Raw genomic sequence first — 20,704 nt, 5'->3', positions numbered from 1 at the left:
AGACGTGCATTCTAATCAGCTGTGGCCGGCCCTGAATAAGAGCCCGTCTTTAAAAACCCATATTCCAATCGGAAAACAGGGAGTATGTCTGTTGATCTCTCAAAGACAGTAGCTGGAGACAGTAATGACGAGCCACTCTGAGGAGATGAAGAGGCCTTTGTTCTAGTTAAGAGGCTCTGTCTAAATATTCCTCTAGTGCTGCTTGGCCCCTCGATGCCCCTCAAGGCCTCTTCAGCTGTGAAGAGGATTGGTAAGGCCTCTGCTACGGACACGTCTCTTCATTAGCTTTGGCCATGGCGGTGTTAGACTGTGAAAGCCAGCCTAGGATGAGGTTGTGTCATGAGGGTCTGGTAAATACTTGTCTGGACCTCAGGCCCAAGCTCTTCATATACTCACAAAGTTAAGATGTCGAAATCGTAATGTCAGAATACTGTACACCAAAAAGACTGTTCAAAGATTACTTCAGATTGCTTTGATTTTTGACTTGGGGCAAGGGGAATACCGATTTGCACCTTTTAGCAGAGAATCACAACTTCTAACACTCACAAAACTACACTTATAGCAACTCTTTATTTGTTGTGAGAAGTTTTAGCTTTTTTTTTGTCAGCTTGTGAAATTCATTTGGATTTCAGAGAATCCACATGGACATATGGGGCAGCCATTGGTGAACAGATTATTAGGAGTACAGACAGGTGATGAAAGCCCACTCTGGAGTGATTCTAATTACAGTGTTAGCGAGGCATGGACTGCATTTGTTACCAGCTAATTAAGATTCCCTTCAGTGAATGTGCTCGTCCTCAGTGTTTTGACAGAGGTTGCTGGACTCCTAATCTTTTATTGCATGCATGTCTTGTGTAAGTGTCTTTTCAAACACAGCCTATCACCTCTGGAGAAAAAAAAAACATGAAATGTCGCATTGATTTGTGGGGGAATTTTCACTTGAGCTCATCTCTCTTTGCTGTCATTTGACCAGAGGTTCTATAAGCATCCACAATGATATGATTATAGCCAATCGCCTGAGTCTCTTCTCCAGTGAAGTAAATAAAAGGAATATTGACAGAGGGCTAAAATGCCACAACAGCATCATCATCCGGCCAGGTACGGGGGTTATTTTCTCCCCCTCCTTCGCCACTCCCATCCCGGGAGAGGAGAAACTCACGTGCACTCATACAGTAGCACACATTAGGATCAAGAGGCCGTAAGTCAGAGGCCACTGATTGAGCCTGTCTCCCAAAGAAAGGCTCGCCGACAGCAGAATCAATCCAGTGCTGTGTATTGATTTGGCAATATCACAGCTGCTTTCTAATGAAAGGGTAGAGAGAGCGAAGGGCAGAGAAAGCGAGAGATAGAGAGGGGAGAGAAGAGCCGAGTTGTACCAAGGCTGGAATTACCTTTCGATTCGCCGAGGTCCACAGTGTTGGGACTCTCATTTTGCCTGGGCACCTCTTCACCTGATCAATACAGCATCAGCCCAAAGCCCAGTAATTATCTCCTTTCTCTCTCTCTCTCTCTCTCTCTCTCTCTCTCTCTCTCTCTCTCTCTCTCTCTCTCTCTCTCTCTCTCTCTCTCTCTCTCTCTCGCTCTCGCTCTCGCTCTCGGTCTCTCGCTCTCTCTCTCTCGCTATAGCCACACAGACAAAGATCCAGTGCCCGCCAGGCCAGCGCCAGGGGATAGGAAGGTCATGCAAAATCAACCGCCCAAGCTGAAGGTGATGGGCGAAGAAAGGATCCCCTGGCTGCCAGGCCCGGCTGCAGTACTTAGCTGCAATTTTAATGACTGTAATTTCCCCTAGAAGTCGGAGAGGGAGCTGATGAAGTGAGGCACTCTCCTCCCCGCTGTTCCTGATGAGGCTCGATAGGTCTTCTAATTACGCGTTGACTCCGCCATTTGATTTCCCTCCGTGTTTAGTGCTAATAACCTGTAGAGTAGAGCCCACTTTTCCTTCTCTCCCCCCACCTCTCAGTCCCTGGTGTCAGTGTGGTAATTACACTGTGTGAAATCTCTACCGCAATCACAGCTGTCCGGACCTCACAGAGCAAGCCAGGTCAGCCGGGCCAACGCTAAGTCGAGAAGCTGGCCCAGGCCGGGCCATCCATGACAGGAAACCAAATGTCTGTTGTAGGTCTATTCACTTTTAACATTTTTATTTCAGATCGCATGATTTCATCACTGATGTTGTTTTACCTTTAAGCTATACACAAAATGGAATAGGGAGAAGAGATTTATAGGATTCATAAGACATTTTCTGTGTCTATTGTGACAGGATTTTATACAGCAAAACACAGACCAATTGTTTAAGTTCTAAAGAGTCTGAATCCATCTATTTATGACTTTGTATCCCATTTAATGAATCATTTCAGAAACACCGTTATTGGTCCAACTCATCCCAAACCATCTCAATTGGGTTGAGGTCGGGTGATTGTGGAGGCCAGGTCATCTGATGCAGCACACCATCACTCTCCTTCTTGGTCAAATAGCCCTTACACAGCCTGGGGGTGTGTTGGGTCGTTGTCCTGTTGAAATTATGGAATATCGTTGCAGATTGCTGTGGTAGCCATGCTGGTTAAATTGTGCCTTAAATTCTAAATAAATCACAGACAGTGTCACCAACAAAGCAGCCGCACACCATCACACCTCCTCCTCCATGCTTCACGGAGGAAACCACACATGCAGAGATCATCTGTTCACCTACTCTGCTTCTTACAAAGACGTGGTTGTGGTTGTGGTTGGAACCAAAAATGTCAAGTTTGATGTCATCAGACCAAAGGACAGATTTCCACAGATCTAATGTCCATTGCTCGTGTTTCTTGGCCTTAACAAGTTTCTTATTATTATTGGTGTCCTTTATCAGTGGTTTCTTTGCAGCAATTCGAACACGAAGGCCTGATTCACGCAGTCTCCTCTGAACAGTTGATGTTGAGATGTGTCTGTTACTTGAAGCATTTATTTGGGCTGCAATTTCTGAGGCAGGTAACTCTAATGAACTTATCCACTCCAGCAGAGGTAACAGTGGGTCTTTCTTCCCTGTGGCCATCCTCATGAGAGCCACTTCCATCATAGAGCTTGATGGTTTTTGCGATTGCACTTGAAGAAACTTCAAGTTCTTGATATTTTCCGTATTGACTTCATGTCTTAAAGTAATGTTGGACTGTCATTTCTCTTTGCTCATTTGAGCTGTTCTTGCCATAACATGGACTTGGTCTTTTACCAAATAGGGCTGTCTTCTGTATACCACCCATACCTTGTCACAACACAACTGATTGTCTCAAACGCATTAAGAAGGAAATCAATTCCACAAATTAACTTGTAACAAGGCACACCTGTTCATCGAAATGCATTCTAGGTGAATACCTCATGAAGCTGGTTGAGAGAATGCCAAGAGTGTGCAAAGCTGTCATCAATGCAAAGGGTGGCTACTTTGAAAAATTGCAAATATAAAACATATTTTGATTTGTTTAACACTTTTTTTGGTTACGACATGATTCCATATGTGTTATTTCACAGTTTTGATCTCTTTACTATTATTCTACAATGTAGAAAATAGTCCAAATAAAGAAAAACCCTTAAAGGAGTTGGTGTGTCCAAACGTTTGACTGATACTGTATATATATATGTATATATATATATATATATATATAGTGCCTTCGGAAAGTATTCAGACCCCTTGACGTTTTCCACATTTTGTACATTACAACCTTATTTTTTATTTTACAACCTAACAATATCCCATAATGACAAAGTAAAAATAGGTCTTTAAAATGTTTTGCAAAAGTATAAAATTAAATGACTGACATATCACATTTACATAAGTATTCAGACCCTTTACACAGTACTTTGTTGAAGCACCTTTGGCAGCAATTATAGCCTCAAGAATGATTGGGTATGTCACTACAAGCTTTGCACACCTGTATTTGGGGAGTTTCTCCCGTTCTTCTCTGCAGATCCTCTCAAGCTCTGTCAGGTTGGATAGGGAGCATCACTGCACAGCTATTTTCAGGTCTCTCCAGAGATGTTAGATCATGTTCAAGTCCCGAAGCCACTCCTGCGTTGTCTTGGCTGTGTGCTTTGGGTCATTGTCCTGTTGGAAGGTATACCTTCGCCCCTGTCTGAGGTCCTGAGTGCTTTCGTGTCATGGTTCCACCTGTCACCAGAGGGCAGCAGAGACTGTCCTGCAGACATGAATGACACACAGGTGTGTCCTATTAATCATTATGTGTTCCCTGTTCAAATATGTGTGTTTTCTGGTGTTCTTTGCAGAAGCTTGAATTTTTTACAGTGTGCGTTTGTTTCTTGAGTGAGTTTTCGAGACTTAGTGTTTGTTGTTTTTTCCAGTGTACTGTGATCCTGCGGCTACTGTTTATCAGTAAAGTATTTATGTTTATCCTTAACCACTGATTTCTCGTCTGGTGTCTTCTCTGCACCTGGGTCCAACCTCACCACATCACATTTTGGAGCAGGTTTTCATCAAGGATCTCTCTGTACTTTGCTCCATTCATCTTTCCCTCAATGCTATGTCCTATTCTAACTTTGTAAATGTCGACAGAAAATCAATGGACAAGTTAATGCCACATAGCTACTGTCTCCTCAGCCAAGCTATATCCATACTGGGGACCATTATTAATCATTACAAACTTCGTATAACTAATCAGCGGTTTTCAGTTGCTGCTGAACAGTTTGTTTGTGTGTGTAACTCCACCTGTAAACACGCTGGATGATTCAGAATCCACGGAAGAGCTTGAACGATTCATTGACGAGAGATACTTACGAACTCAAAGAAACATGTCGCTGGTTTCAGAGGATTCAAGCATTAAGGACAACCAACCAAATCAACAAAACAAACCAAAACCAGGTTGGCCAATAGGTAACAACGATGGAACCAAACCATCCCCTAGTAAGAGGACGCGTGTGGCGAGTGGGGAGAGGTTTACTGAAATGGATGTTGACTTGTTAAAATCCCTCAATGAAAGGTTTGCCAAACTTGATATCTTGGATATATTACGAGAGGACATCAATGCATTATGTGCTAGTCGAGAATTCAGCCAACGTCAGATTGATGATCTAAGGAAAAGAGAACACAGCGCTGAAAGGTACTGTAGACTCTATTCATAGCAAGGTGGAGGTGGTGCAAAGGGAGAACACACGACTTAATTAAAGAAACATTGCTTGATGTACAGTGTCGATCAATGTGGAACAATCTAATATTCTCAGGGATCCCGGAGAATGACAACAGCAGAGGCTGCGAGGACACAGTCCGAGACTTTATGTCAACTCAATTAAAACTGCCCCACTGACGTTGTGCGTAATGCCACTTTCTCCAGAGTCCATAGAATAGGTAAGGCCAAACAAGTTTAATAGAATAGGTAAGGCCAAACAAGTTTAATAGAATAGGTAAGGCCAACAAATGTAAGCAAAAGGAAATGACCAAGAACATGGGCAGAGAACTCAGAAACACTGATTTTGGAATGAATGATCACTTCCCCACCGAGGTCAATGAAAGGAGAAAAAAACTACAACCCCTCATGAAGGAAAAGCGTTGCCTGAATCAACCATCGTCTCCATGGTGATGGATAAACTCTATCAACGGGCAATTGTATCGGGACACTGGAGTAACTCCCTGGCTATTTTAATGTAATGTTTAAAACCGAGTTTGTGTGTTGTAGTGTATCATGACAACTATAACGAATACATGCTCTATTGATCTCCACTTGATAAGGAAGGGGCTGCATATGGCTCAGGTTTATGTATGTAGTCCTCCTAACAAAATACGTGAGGTTTTTAACTTGGTCAACATAAATAATATTCATATTTTGGCTTTGACCGAAACACATTTAGATGCATCTGTAAATGATGGGCAAATGAACATTCAAGGATATAGTCTACTGAGAACGGACAGGAACAGGAATGGTGGGGGTGTTGCACTGTATATTCAGAATCATATACCTTTGAAGAGGAGGGATGACCTTAATGTAGGTCAAATAGAGGCACTATGGGCTCAAGTACATCTGCCTCACCAGGCACCCATATTGGTAGGATGTGTGTATATAGACCTCCTAGCTCTACGGTGTCCTATCTGGATGACTTATGTACTGGGTTTGACCAGGCCACAGATAGCAACAGACATGTATTTATCTTGGGTGATTTTAATATAAATTGGAAGGATCACAATCATTTGAATAGAACACAATTGATGAGATATGCCAAGAACAGTGGTTTGAAACAAATGGTTAATGATACTACTAGATCTTCAATTAAGTTGGGTCATCGTTCAGACACATGCATTGATCTGATCTTCTGTAATATACATGTACCATTGCAATGCTTAAAAGCCAGATCAATGCCAGTGGGTTGGACAGACCATAATATTGTGACCATAACCATGAACACCAAGGTTCCAAAGAAACCCCAAAGGATTGTGGTCAAGATACATTTTAAAACATTTAATCATTAGCTATTTCTAAATGATTTGGCTGCTGTACCCTGGGAGCTGATTTATCTAGAGGATGATTTAAATCACGCTACAGAATGTTTTATTGATTTGCTCACTGAGGTAATGGACTAGGTTGACATGACTGACCAGTGGCTCAATGCTATGGATAATGGCGAGTTTGTGGGTGTACTATTTTTAGATTTCAGTGCAGCATTTGATTTAGTTGATCATTAAATAATTTTGACAAAATTAATGCATTGTGGTTTTAAGGAGGTACAGTAGCATTGAATTGGGTACAGTCATATCTAACTGACAGGAAACAGTCCACCTACAGTATATCAATGGTTCATTTTCTTCCCCTCATGTGTTAAACTGTGGAATACCGCAGGGCAGCTGCCTTGGGCCACTTCTTTATTTAATATATACCAACTATCTTCCCTATGCCTTGGCTCAAGCTACGATATTTGCAGATGATACTACAATTTATGCAGCAAGACAATCGGTTAAGCGGGTACAGCGAGCTTTACAAGGAGATTTGGAGAATATCAGGGGGTGGGTTTGCCAAAACAACTTGTTTTAAACACCAAGAAAACCAAAGTTATGTTGGTCTGTTCAACTAGGAAAAGGCCAAAACAGCATGGGATACAATTAAGTATGGGAGGAGTACAAATTGAATAAGTGGCAGAAACCAAACTATTGAGAGTGCAGCTAGACAACTGCTTATCATGGTTATCTCAAATAACGAATCTATGTAAAAAGAAAATTATTAAAACAGCAAGCATAAATCAGAAGGATAGCTAAATATTTACCAGGAAAAATTATTCAGCAAATAACACAAGCATTAATTGAGAGTCAGGTGAACTACTGTACTGTGGTCTGGGGAAATGCATCATCAAGTGAAGTTAGGAGGCTGCAGAATGCACAGAACAAAGCAGCAAGGATTGTTTTAAGGAGGAGATATGGTTCTTCTGTTGCAGTCATGCGCAGTGTTCTTGGTTGGTCATCAATCGACAGGATAATTAAAAAAAACATGCTTATTTTATTTCATAATATACATAATTTAAAACGGCCAAGTTCTATTCACAATGGTATTCAGTTGGTAAGAGACAGACATTCCGTAAATACTAGGAATAGATTGTCCACCATCTATGCGTTATCCAGAAAGAAAAGAGAAATAGGCAAAAGAACATTTAGATTTAGAGCAATAAAGAAATGGAATAAATTAACTGAGCAAACTAGAAACCTTTCAATAAAAAAATGTAAACATTATTTAGATTGAGTATTTATTGGGTGATTATGTTAGTATATTATGTATGTTTGTAATAGTGTGTTATATGTGAAAGTGTGTTTGTATTATAAATTGTATTTGAATGTTTAAGGACTCTTGGAAGATTGGTCCAAATGGGGACTAAAAGACATCCAAATCAAATAAATCAAACCCTGACTAGTCTCCCAGTCCCTGCTGCTGAAAAACATCCCCACAGCATAATGCTGCCACTACCATGCTTCACCGTAGGGATGGTGCCAGGTTTCCTCCAGACGTGACACTTGGCATTCAGGCCAAAGAGTTCATTCTTGGTTTCATCAGACCAATGAATCTTGTTGCTCATGGTCTGAGAGTCTTTAGGTGCTTTTTGGCATACTCCAAGCGGGCTGTCATGTGCCATTTACTGAAGAGTGGCTTCCATCTGGAAACTCCACATAAAGGCCTGATTGGTGGAGTGCTGCAGAGATGGTTTTCCTTCTGGAAGGGTCTCCCATCTCCACAGAGGAACTCTGGAGCTCTGTCAGAGTGACCATCGGGTTCTTTGCCACCTCCCTGGCCAAGGCCCTTCCCCCCCAATTACTCCATTTGGCTAGGTGGCCAGCTCTAGGAAGAGTCTTGGTGGTTCCAATCTTCTTCTATTTAACAATGATAAAGGCCACTGTTTGCTTGGGGACCTTCAGTACAGCAAACATTTTTTGGTAACCTTCCCCAGATCTGTGCCCCGACATAATCCTGTCTCGGAGTTCTGCGAACAATTCCTTCGACCTCATGGCTTGGTTTTTGCTCTGACATGCACTGTCAACTGTGGGACCTTATATAAACAGGTGTGTGCCTTTCCAAATGACTCCAATCAAGTTGTAGAAACCTCTCAAGGATGATCAATGGAAACGGGATGCACCTGAGCTCAATTTCGAGTCTCATAGCAAAGGGTCTGAATAATTATGTAAATAAGGTATTTCTGTTTCTAAAAACCTGTTTTCACTTTGTCATTGTGGGGTATTGTGTGTAGATTGATGAGGAAAATCTGTAATTTAATACTTTTTAGAATAAGGCTGTAATGTAACAAATTGTGGAAAAAGTCCAGGGGTCTGAATACTTTCCAAATGCACTGTATATTTACATTCCTTTATTTCTAAGGAAACTTAGGGACCAAATAAAATTGCCTGCAGGCTGCTAGTTGGGGTACCCTGCTGTACAGTAATACAATAGCACACACACTGGACCAGTTTTTGCACTCAGTCAGAGTTGGGCCTTGATTCTCCTCTCCTCTTCTTCTCTGTATTGCAGCCTAACTCCTGCTTGCTCTGAAATTGGAATGTTATGCATCAGTGCCCGCCACACACTAGTCTCCCACTGATCTTTGGTGTTTTATGGAGTCATAGGGACAAGTGTGTAACCTGTTAAACAGAGGGTGGGACTTCACTGTTTGAGTGAGAGGTTATGGCTAAGAGATGGTGGAGTGCCTCTCACTGCTATAAGAGAGCTTTGTTATGCCTGAAAGAACAAAGAGATAGCTGACTGCATCTACTGTGGATTCTTCTCATTGTGCTGTGGGTGAGACGGTGACCTACGAGCAGCCGCTTTACATTTCAAGAACAAGATTTACTTACAGTACAGTGCAATAGGTTTCAAACTACTAGCATACAGAGCACATTGAGTCATTTGTTCCACTATAGTGCTTCGGGGAGTGGGAAAAAGTTCTGCAATTTCCCTCTCTCGCCTCTCTCTCTCTTTTGCTCTCTCCCTCTGTTAGAGTGGGGACTGCGTTAGCGGGTCGGTCTTGTCCTCTGAATACTGTGTGTCAGTCTGAGGGCAGCCTTTCACTGAGTATTCTCTGATTCTTACCTCCCACCACAATGGGCCTGCAATGAGTTATTGACTTGTGTGTGTATCACCCTCTTCATGAAACAACACAACGCTGACTGTCTCCCACTTCACTAGCTGGATGAATAATTGAATTCACTGCGATGACCGAGATGAGAGGAGTAGCAAATAGAGGAGTGCCAGAGAGAACGACAGAGGAAGAGAAAGGACGCTTTGTGAACGTGACAAACCTCAGTCACGTCTCCTCTCTGTCCATGGGTTGAAGGGTTGTTTTACTACTGAATTGCTGTTGTTATTAAATCTGATTACTACGGTATTGTGGCAGTGTAGTTGTATCTTCATCCTTATCTTCTTGCCTTTCTTTACATGACAGAAAGAAAGTTACCAAGAAGGAGATTCTCAGTCTCACGGTGAAACAGCCTCACGGTACCCCCCAAAAAAAGGTGGGTTTAACAAACACCACACCGAGTTTTGTTGACTCATCTACCCCCATTGTGTGAGAGCATTAGGTCCCGAAATATTCTGTTTTGTCTGTGCTCTGTTGTGCTGTGGGTGAAGTGAAGCAGCGGATGGGCCATTGAGAGGAGAGGCCCTGTTGGTCCTAGACGGCCTGGGACCTCAAAGCAGCCCTGGTCATTATAGCACTGGACTTCTATATGCCTCACTGACTCCATACACACAGTAATAACAACACTCCACCACAGCCCTGCGGAACGGGATGGGCAGACCTGTAGCTTCTCATTACATCATAAAGCAACATCGAGGACTCCTTATACAAGTGTTACATGGGTAGTTCACCATTGTTTGGATACGTAGGGATTGGACACAGAGTGCAATATAAACTAAAATATAAAAATAAAATGAAATGTTATGTCACATGCGCCGAATACAACAGGTATAGACTTCACCGTGAAATGCTTACTTATGAGCTCTTTCCCTACAACGTAGAGTTAAAAAGTTAGCAACATTAGCAAAAAAATCAAATAAAAAAGGAAATAGTATCACAATAAAAATAACTATATAGGATTATATACAAGGAGTACCAGTACAGAGTCAATGTGCAGGGGTACGAGGTAGTTGAGGTAATTGAGGTAATATGTGCATGTATGTAGAGGGTAAAGTAACTAGGCTCATGTACATAATGAACAGAGTAGCAGCAACATATCTGAAGAGTGTGGAAGTATGTCTATGTGCGAGTAGGTGTGCCGTCAATATGTGCGTGTGTGTGTGTTTTGCATGTGTGAGCAAATGTTGCGTGTACCAAGCGGTGAAGCAGCCAGTCAAGGTACAGCTGTAGAAATGTGTTTACGAACGGAATAACTGACCTTGGAAAACATTATTTCAATACAACATGATTGAAATGTTAAAGTACAGCTACTTTGGCTAGAATCATTCATGCGAGAGTAGAATATGTTAGTGCTCAACCCTGCTACAGCAGCTCCTGCTCCTTGTGGGAATTGATGTGTCCCTGTCACCAAAATGTAAGTTCTGCTGAGCGCAAACTTGATTTTGGTGAAAACTTCCAGCATGCTCTTACTGTGAACACTGAGGCTGTTTTAACAGTGGCCAAGTAGGCTACCAGAGTGGACTACAATTTTTTTATGAGAAAATGCATCCCTTTACATTTTAACATGGAAATAGCTGTTCTATCATTCAGCCTACAGTAGCAGCCAATGTGTGGTGAGACTTTTGAAAAAAACATGCAGGGCTTGACATTAACCTGTTTTCCACTGAAAATGTTGTTGTGTTGTTTGATTCAAGAAACCACTTTACAAAATAAAGTGCATTATTATTCCCATACCATTATAACAGAGAATCAGACAAATTATGCTACCCTCTGCCTATTGGCTACTTAGCTTAGTCAAGTGTGTCTCAAAATACAACACTGCCCCTTGAAGACAAAAAAAAGCTCTTTACCTGACTTGCTTTCCAAAGGTGTCTAGAAATGTACATGTTTTGTGCCCTTGTAGGAAGCAATCACTCCCCCCCTTGCTGACTACAAATGATCTATAACCGGCCTAATAACTCACTAACTAGCAAAGGATATGAACAAAATATGCACACGTTGCTACGTGCAGCTCCTGCTTTGATCTTAAAACAAGCGCATCAACTCATGACCACTCATGCTGTAAACACAGTCCAGTTCAAAAGTAAATGGCACAGATCCATATACGGCAGTGGTTTATTTGTGTATAGGCTTACTGCAGCTCTGATTGGTTTTGTAGGCCTACTGCAGCTCTAATTTGTCATGCCACACCGGTAGAGTACGGGCTGAGTCATGCACAATAAAACCCTATGTTGCATTGAAAGTGTCTAATATTGCGTTGATTCGATCACAATTGCTACAGTAAAGGGAAACATTAATAGTGTTAACTAACAGGGAAAACTCTAGAAATCAGTTGTGGAAAGAGTACACAATTTTCATATTTGAAAGTTCCATTAATAGAAAATGACTCAAGTAAAAGTGAAAGTCACCCAGTAAAATACTACTTGAGTAAAAGTCTAAAAGTATTTGGTTTTAAATATACTTACGTATCAAAAGTAAATTAAATTGCTAAAATATACTTAAGTGTAAATTATCTAAAATTCCTAATGTAAAAACCAAATAGCCAGGGGCACAGAACACAAATTTACAAATGAAGCATATGTATTTAGTGAGTCTGCCAGATCAGATGCAGTAGAGATGACCAGGAATTTTCTCTCTTGAGTGTGTGAATTGGACCAGTTTCCTGTCCTGCTAAGCATTGAAAACGTAACGAGTACTTTTGGGTGGAAAATGTATGAAGTAAAAAGTACATTATTTTCTTTAGAAATGTAGTGGAGTAAAAGTAAAAGTTGCTCAAAATATCAATAGCAAAGTGAAGTAAAGTTACCCCCAAAAAACATTATTCCTCCTCCACCAAACTTTACAGTTGGCACTATGCATTCTGGGACGGTAGCGTTGTCCTGGTATACGCCAAACCCAGATTTGTCCGTTGGACTGCCAGATGGTGAAGTGTGATTCATTACTTCAGACAACTTATTTCCACTGCTCCAGATTCCAATGGCGGCGAGCTTTACACCACCCCAGCCAAAGCTTGGCATTGCGCATGGTGATCTTACGCTTGTGTGCGTCTGCTCGGCCATGGAAACCCATTTCATGAAGCTCCTGACGAGCAGTTATTGTGCTGATATTGCTTCCATAGGCACTTTGGAACTCGGTAGTGAGTGTTGCAACTGAGGCAATTTTTACGCACTTCAGCACATGCCGGTCCTGTTCTGTGAGCTTGTGTGGCCTACCACTTTGCGGCTGAGCCGTTGCTACTCCTAGACTTTTCCACTTCACAACATTTACAGTTGACCGGAGCAGCTCTAGCAGGCAGAAATTTCACTAACTGACTTGTTGCAAAGTCACTGAGCTCTTCAGTAAGGCCATTCTACTGCCAATGTTTGTCTATGGAGATTGCATGGCTGTGTGCTCGATTTTATGCACCTGTCAGCAACCGGTGTGGCTGAAATAGCCAAATTCACTATTTTGAAGGGGTGTCCACATACTTTTGTATATATAGTGTTTGATGCTTATGTCAATACATTACAGTCTGCTGTATGGGCTTTGACTGACAGCTGTTCTGAACCTGAACACCTCAGAACGAGCCTATGTTGGTCTATTGTGAAGAAAATATTCAGAGGCACACGCACCTGAATGCCCTCCGGAGTCATGACTCCTTTCTATGCGCACCAAAATGATGACCTGTTTCCCTGAATTGCATTGTTAAAGCCTAACACTGTAATGTCATGTTCTATAACTTAGCTAGTCATGTTAGCTATAGAACCGTATTTCAATCGATGCCCACCTGAACCAGATTGAGATTGATAATGGACCGTGTTTGGATTGCGTGAACAGCGACAGTAATTGTGTGATGGCGGGGATGCAGGGTTGTGTTCCAAACAAAGAACTACAAGTGCTCTAGTTCCTCAACGGCACACCTAGAAGAGCTAAAAAGTCATAAAAGTGCATTAAATTACTCAGGAACTGTGCTCACATTGGAGAGGTGTGTGGCCACTTTTTAATCCTCTTACTCTAAACCTTGTAGCGTTGCACCTAACCCACATTTCCCAGGAATATTATTAGAATGTTACTGAATGTATCCAGAGTGTTTTCAGATTTTGTTGTCAACAAATGTGGTGACAAGTACAGTACATTTCAAATGCACATGCAATCTACAGTGTAGTGTTTGGAGTCAGTCTCAAATCAAATCAAATGTTATTGTTCACGTACACGTGCTTAGCAGATGTTATTGTGGGTGTATTTGTGTTTACAGCTCCGACAGTGCAGTGTTAGTACTCACTCCCACAGTCGGACAACAATCTGTCTCTTCCCTTAGGGACCTCAGAAGGGACTGTCCGGGTATCTGGATCGTAGGGAGGAGATAGAGAAGTATCTGTCTGGGTGGGTCTGGTCCGTCTACATATGACTTTTTTCTATGCATAATGTATTTTCTGCTATTATCTGTCTGCTTTGTATCTGTGTCTGGATCTGTGTAAAGCAGGGAAAGGAGTGTAGTGTTGTTAGTCTGTGAGTTGCCAGTTGGCTTCAAAGAGGCATTGTTGGTTATCAGTGGTTATCATCTTGTAGCCTTTGTCTGCTGGTTTTATGGTTATGTCTTTGTGTTTATGGAATTTGGCTATGGCTTGTCTTCTTGGGTGAGGTTATGGTAGAGGTATGAAAGTCTGGTCATTTGTGTGTTGGTTTTGTGCGTTTGGTCTTCCAATAGGTGCCGATATCGTCTATAGTTTTGGTTCCCATCTAGATGGGACAATGAATGGTGGGGTCAGGTAGTCAGATGTATAGTCAAAATAGTCTAGCAGTTTGAGAGTTCTATGGTACCCGTGGATGTCTCTTTGGCGGTCCCCATGGTGCAGCGGCGTGGGGATGTAGGTGAGCCCACTTTCCAGCAGCTCAGTCTCAGAGTGTAATAGGTGAAAAGTGGATGAGAGACTGCTGATGTTTGTGTCTTGGTGGAGAGGCTATGGTGTAATCATACCCTCCCCCACTACTTTAACTGTCCTGCCCAATGTTTCAGGTTCTTTGCAGCCGTGGCTGGTGTCCAGTGTATGTTGCCTTTTTCGGTGTGGAATCCTGAGCCAATGGATTTGTAGTAGGGGGTTGTAGTGTGTGGCGATGTGTGAATGAATGTGTTTGAGCATGGCTTGTTGTTTCTCTGACAGGTAGGGTGAGTAGTTAATGATGGGGAAGTAGATGGTTGCATTGGGGTACATGGCTGTAGCTTTACTGTGGAGTGATTGCAGTTGTCCTATGGTTGTTTGTCTCTGCGTTTGGTCTTTGTTGTCGAGACCCAGAGACAGCACCATAACCCTGAGGCAGGTTCAACAAGGCTTCTGTTTGCGGCGAACATGTTGCCAGAGTAACAATTTTCAGTTGAAAGATTTTAATGAACATCAAATAGTTCCTTTTTGTAAGGATTACCGTGGCTTTTTAGCGGCAATATTCAAACCGAAAATGACTCAGCTGTTGCTACTAAATCTAGTTAGAAATTCTACATGGCCACTTGATTATTTTTAATTGCAGTTTAAAACCGAAACAGACACTTACGTTCACTGCACACTACCTTCTCAGACTGTTAGCTAACGCTAGAGAATAGTCATGGCTAATACAAAACGAATGGAATATGTTAGCCAACGTTCGCAAACTATTTCCCTTGTTAAATTCACCTCTGGTGTTGGGGTTTGGGGTAGATTTGGCCAAGACCCCAGTAATGTAGTGGAACTGTGCTCTAGGATAAATGTCAATTTGGATGTGTTTGTATGGGTGGGGAGGTATTCGGCTCAAGTTTGAGGCACCAAATGATGGCAATTGGTTTGTGAGACCTTATTTGGCAATCCTTACTTTTTTAATGTGTGATGTCGTGTCTGGTGGGCCGGTACAAGACTGGAGTGAAGACTGGGGATGTTGGGGTGGAGTGTCTGGGTGAAGGTAAGGGGGAGAGTCTCACAGTGGGCTCTGGGAGAACCCTGTTTTTTGGTGTGTGTAGAGGTTAGTATTGGGGAGGGTTCAGAAGGGAAACTGACAGGATTGGTTTTCACTTTGTTTTGTCACATCGTCACAACTTTCTCCACCTTAACCCCTTTATCCATAGTCACCACTTAAAGTGGTGTTGGGGTGTATTGGGTTGGGTCTCTGTGTTGGCAGTGGTGTAAAGTACTTCAGTCAAAATACTTTAAAGTACTACTTAAGTCATTTTTTTTTGGGGGGGGGGGTATCTGTACTTTACTGTACTATTTATATTTTTGACTACTTTTATTTTACTACATTCCTAAAGAAAATAAGGTATTTTTTTACTCCATACATTCTCCTTGACACCAAAAATGTGATTTTTTTTTAAATTGTCCAATTCACACACTTATCAAGAGAACATCCTTGGACGTCCCTGCTGTCTCTGATCTGGCGGACTCACTAAACACACGTTTGGTTTGTAAATTATCTGGAAAAGAGGAATACCCATTGTTAGGTTTTTATTTTTCAGAGTAAATAAGGGAGGAGATGGTTTAATTCTTCCCAAAGGTTCTGTACAGCTGTAATTCAGACGGCAAAACATTTCTTACCGTCACAGTTATACACATCCCACTTAAGACACTCCTTCTCTCCAATCCTTACGTTTTATGGTTCAACAGGAAAAGGCTAACAAGATACCAAACCATTATTACTCCCTTAAAGGAATCTGTTCTCACCTCCTAACCTCAACCCCTCTTTCACCTAATCCACAGGTGTCCATCTGTATTCTCTATACCAACACGTTGCTCTCCTCTCGTCCACCCAACACATTCCAAAGCCTTCTGTCTTTCTTCAGAGAACCCTTAAACAGCCATCACGAACATTGAGTGGCTGCTGCCAACATACTGACTCAAATCTCTAGCCACTTTAATAATTAAGAATTGGATGTAATACATGTATCACTAGTCACGTTAAACGATGACACTTTATATAATGTTTACATACCCTACATTACTCATCTCATATGTATATACTGTACTCTATACTATCTACTGCATCTTGTCTATGCAGTTCAGCCATCTCTCATCCATATATTTATATGTACATATTCTTATTCATTCCTTTACACTGTGTGTATAAGCTAGATGTTGTGAAATTTTGATTTCTGAGCTGAACGCTGAGCTGTAGTCAATGAATATCATTCTTACATAGGTGCTCCTTTTGTCCAGGTGTGAAAGGGCAGTGTGGAGTGCAATACAGATTGCATCATCTGTGGATCTGTTGGTGCGGTATGCAAATTGGAGTGGGTCTAGGGTTTCTGGGATAATGGTGTTGATGTGAGCCATGACCAGCCTTTCAAAGCATTTCATGCCTACAGACGTGAGTGCCACAGGTCGGTAACCATTTAGGCAGGTTAACTTAGTTCTCTTGGGAACAGATACAATGGTAATAATAATGGTCAAATAATAATAATCACAGCATGGTCAAATAATAATAATCACAGTAGTTGTCGAGGGTGCAGCAAGTCAGCACAACAGGAGTAAATGTCAGTTGGCTTTTCATAGCCGATCGTTAAAAGTATCTCTTCCACTCCTGCTGTCTCTATAGAGTTGAAAACAGCAGGTCTGGGACAGGTAGCACGTCCGGTGAACAGGTCAGGATTCCATAGCCGCAGGCAGAACAGTTGAAACTGGAGCAGCAGCACGGCCAGGTGGACTGGGGACAGCAAGGAGTCATCATGTCAGGTAGTCCTGAGGCATGGTCCTAGGGCTCAGGTCCTCCGAGAGAGAGAAAGAAAGAGAGAAAGAGAGAATTAGAGAGAGCATACTTAAATTCACACAGGACACCGGATAAGACAGGAGAAGTACTCCAGATATAACAAACTGACCCTAGCCTCCCGACACAAACTACTGCAGCATAAATACTGGAGGCTGAGACAGGAGGGGTCATTAGCTAGCCTCCAGGAAGGAAAAGGCCGATTAGCCACTCGCATCCGACTCATTGAAGATGAACTCTTTGTCTAATCTGAGGTGAGTAATCATAGTTCTGATCTCCAGAAGCTCTTTTCGGTCATACGAGACAGTAGTCATCAACAGTATGTACAAAACGAGTTACAAACAATGCTAAAAAACAAACCAAATAGCACGGTTGGTTAAGAGCCGATAAGACAGCAGCCATACTCTCCGGTGCCATCTTCGTCCCAGCTCAACCCTAGGTTTAGGGTTGAGCTGGGATGTGGACATTAAGCTGGGTTAGGGATCAAATTGAGCTGTGTGTAGATATGAAAGTAGGGTTAAGGTTGTGCCAAGAGTGGATATGAACCTAGGGTAAGAGTTCAGGCCTCAAACCTAGAAAAAACCCGAACCTTAATCCAATTAACAATTAATTAATGTGCCCCTGCCCCCACTATATGGCAGGAAGGTATTGTAGTCCTCAATTGAAGCCTGACCTGGAGTTAATGTGCTTTTGAGTGACATCGGCAGAACGGTTGAGGCTACAAACAAAATTCACATATGAGATCGTTCAACAGACGCTCCCGATGAACGCAAGCCTGAGCATGTGAAATGAACTCTTCACAGTGAAAACTTGGTCCCTCAGAGAACACGGCCTTTCTTCCATATAAAATCATTACCTACAGCCCTCACATAACCGTGGACTGCAACCGAACTAGCTAACCGTCCTTCCACACAACCCATCATGACCTTACAAGGATGCTCTCCTGTGTTGAGGTTCAGCTTACTGCAGCAACAGGAAACAGCTTAATCCATCCTCAACATGGTGCTTCATTCTCTATTCCACATCCTGTCTGTGGAGGAGGGAGAGAGAGATGACAAGAGGGGGTGGGAGGGACATAAGGAGGGAGAGATTGGAGGGGGGAGGAGGAAGGGAGAGAGAGAAGGGGATAGTGAGGGAGGGGAGAGGGTGAAGGAGAGAGGAGGGAGTGGTAGAGAGAGAGGAGCGAGGGAGGGAGGGAGGGAGGAATTGGAGAATAGAGAGAGAGACATGTCTTTCTAAGTCCTTAACCAATATACCCGTTGCAGCTTTATCATCATCCCTTCCCATTGACTGCAATGTATTTCACATAAGCATCAAACGCATACACCTACACACACACACACACACACACACACACACACACACACACACACACACACACATGCAAGCTCATTCGCACGAACACACACACATACACTACCTTTGTAACTATGAAAGCCTCTCACAGTCTGTTGTGTGCTGTGGGACGACTAATAGGTATGAGAGGTGTGCTTCTCCTCATCCTCTGCATCCGCTGGAAGATGCTGAGCCAGGCTAAGGAGCTGAGAGTCACTATGAAGAAGTACCAGGTCCAGCTCTCTGGCCTCACACAAAGGACACCCGGCCAGCCCTATATAGCTTCTGTCCCGTGGCCCTCTACCCAGGGCCTGCAACTAAAGGTGAGAGGACCCCCCCCCAACACACATTCACACAATTACCACCATGCCTTTACCTTGTCGATAGCTGAAAACAGATCCGTCACCACCTTGGTGTTTCTATCAATAGTTATCAAAGAACACCTCTCCATTTTCCATCTGGTTTACAAAGGAAGACCAATCTCAAACCTTTTACTTTTTAATCAAACACTCACGTTGCCTACTACACTCTTAAAATGGATCAAGAGCTTCCATTGTCCTGTACTCCTGGCAGGAGATGTCAGACCCAGTCGGCAGAGCCAGCAGTGACTCAAAGTGAAGTAGTCTTTCACCGTTGTGTTGTGATGAAGCTGGACTATAAATCAAGGGGAACATATTGGACAACAACACTGCAGTCACGCTGAGCACTGCCATTTTCCTGGGGCCGCGTTCTCCCACTGTTCCCCCACACTGTCTTCAAACACTTTGCTGTGTCAGCCCCTGTGGGCAGGGCATGGGGGGCCTGTGTCGACTCGATGGTGGTGCCCACCTCAAAGCCGGGCTCAGCTGCACCGGGGAGCATCATGGGACGAATACTACCGCTGGCAGCAACCTGTAGCCCAGCAGAGACACACACTCCAACAGTGTCAATGGTCACAGAGGAAGAACAGTATTGGCAACTTGAACGGGGTTCAATGTTTTTTTTAGGTATCAGCCCTGCAATGAATTTAGTTCTCTTGTTGCTGTTGTTTTCTATTGGGGATGTCTATTTTGTCAATGGAAGGTGGCTTCAAGCGCAGTGCTAGTGAATCTGACTCATGCATTATCACTGACAATATGACTGGGTGAAAATAGGCACCGGACACTTCACTGCCAACTGTGTTGTGTATCATTGTGTCACCTTCCAGCGCCCTGGGGCCTCTCAAACACCCATAATCCTCCCCGACTCCTCAGAGAACCAAGGTCACGTCTAGTCGGTTACATTGTGAGCCAGGGTGACAAAGAAACAGTAGTGTTAATCTGGGGGATGGATTTATCCAGTGTCTCCTACCATCCATGCACCTTAGCCTTGCCACCCTGGCCCTGACATGGAGCCCCTCCCCAGTCCTCTCTCACCCTACCGGGCTACTCTGGGCCCTCAGTGCAGCCAGCTGGGTAGCACATAAAAGCAAGGATCATCAACTAGATTCAGCCTCAGGCGGATTTTTTGTCTGGAGCGGATGGTGACTGGACCGGAACATAATTCCAAATCATTTGTAGACTGCAGATTGACCGCAAGAAGCCCCAACAGATATCATTTTTTTACTAAAACATAACAATGTAAGACTTACATTCGTATACAATCACATATATCTATTTATTATGCGCGGGGAGATTTCCTAAATGAAAATCACTTGGAGCTGATTTGCTCGTGTTTTTACAGTGTTTTATGTCCAAAAAGAAAAGTAAATCAGCTGGAACCCCGACATAAAGCTTCATCCATGCCAAGCGCCTCTCTCTGTCACTAGACACGGGAAGATGCAAAACGCGGGCGGTGAACCCTGCCTCTGGCTCCCTAGGGAAACTGTCCCTCCCGTGTACAGCTTCATTTGGTTCCAACCTTGCAATTAGCGGCACTTTGAGCGAGAACTCACTGTCTTGATGTGTCTAACTTAGCCCTGTCGCATCTCCCACCAGGCCTGATGTGTGACACTCTCTCTCCCTCAGACCTAACGGACAGGTGCTTGGGCAATTATTTTAGTTGAGCAAGGCTGAATCGATTAGCAGATATGTGGTGGAGTGTTTCTGGGTGTCTGCGTGTGTGC

This window comes from Oncorhynchus keta, chromosome 22 (assembly GCF_023373465.1).
Source record: "Oncorhynchus keta strain PuntledgeMale-10-30-2019 chromosome 22, Oket_V2, whole genome shotgun sequence".
NCBI lineage: Eukaryota > Metazoa > Chordata > Actinopteri > Salmoniformes > Salmonidae > Oncorhynchus > Oncorhynchus keta.
The sequence above is the reverse complement of the archived record's forward strand: the minus strand, read 5'-3'. Positions refer to the sequence as shown.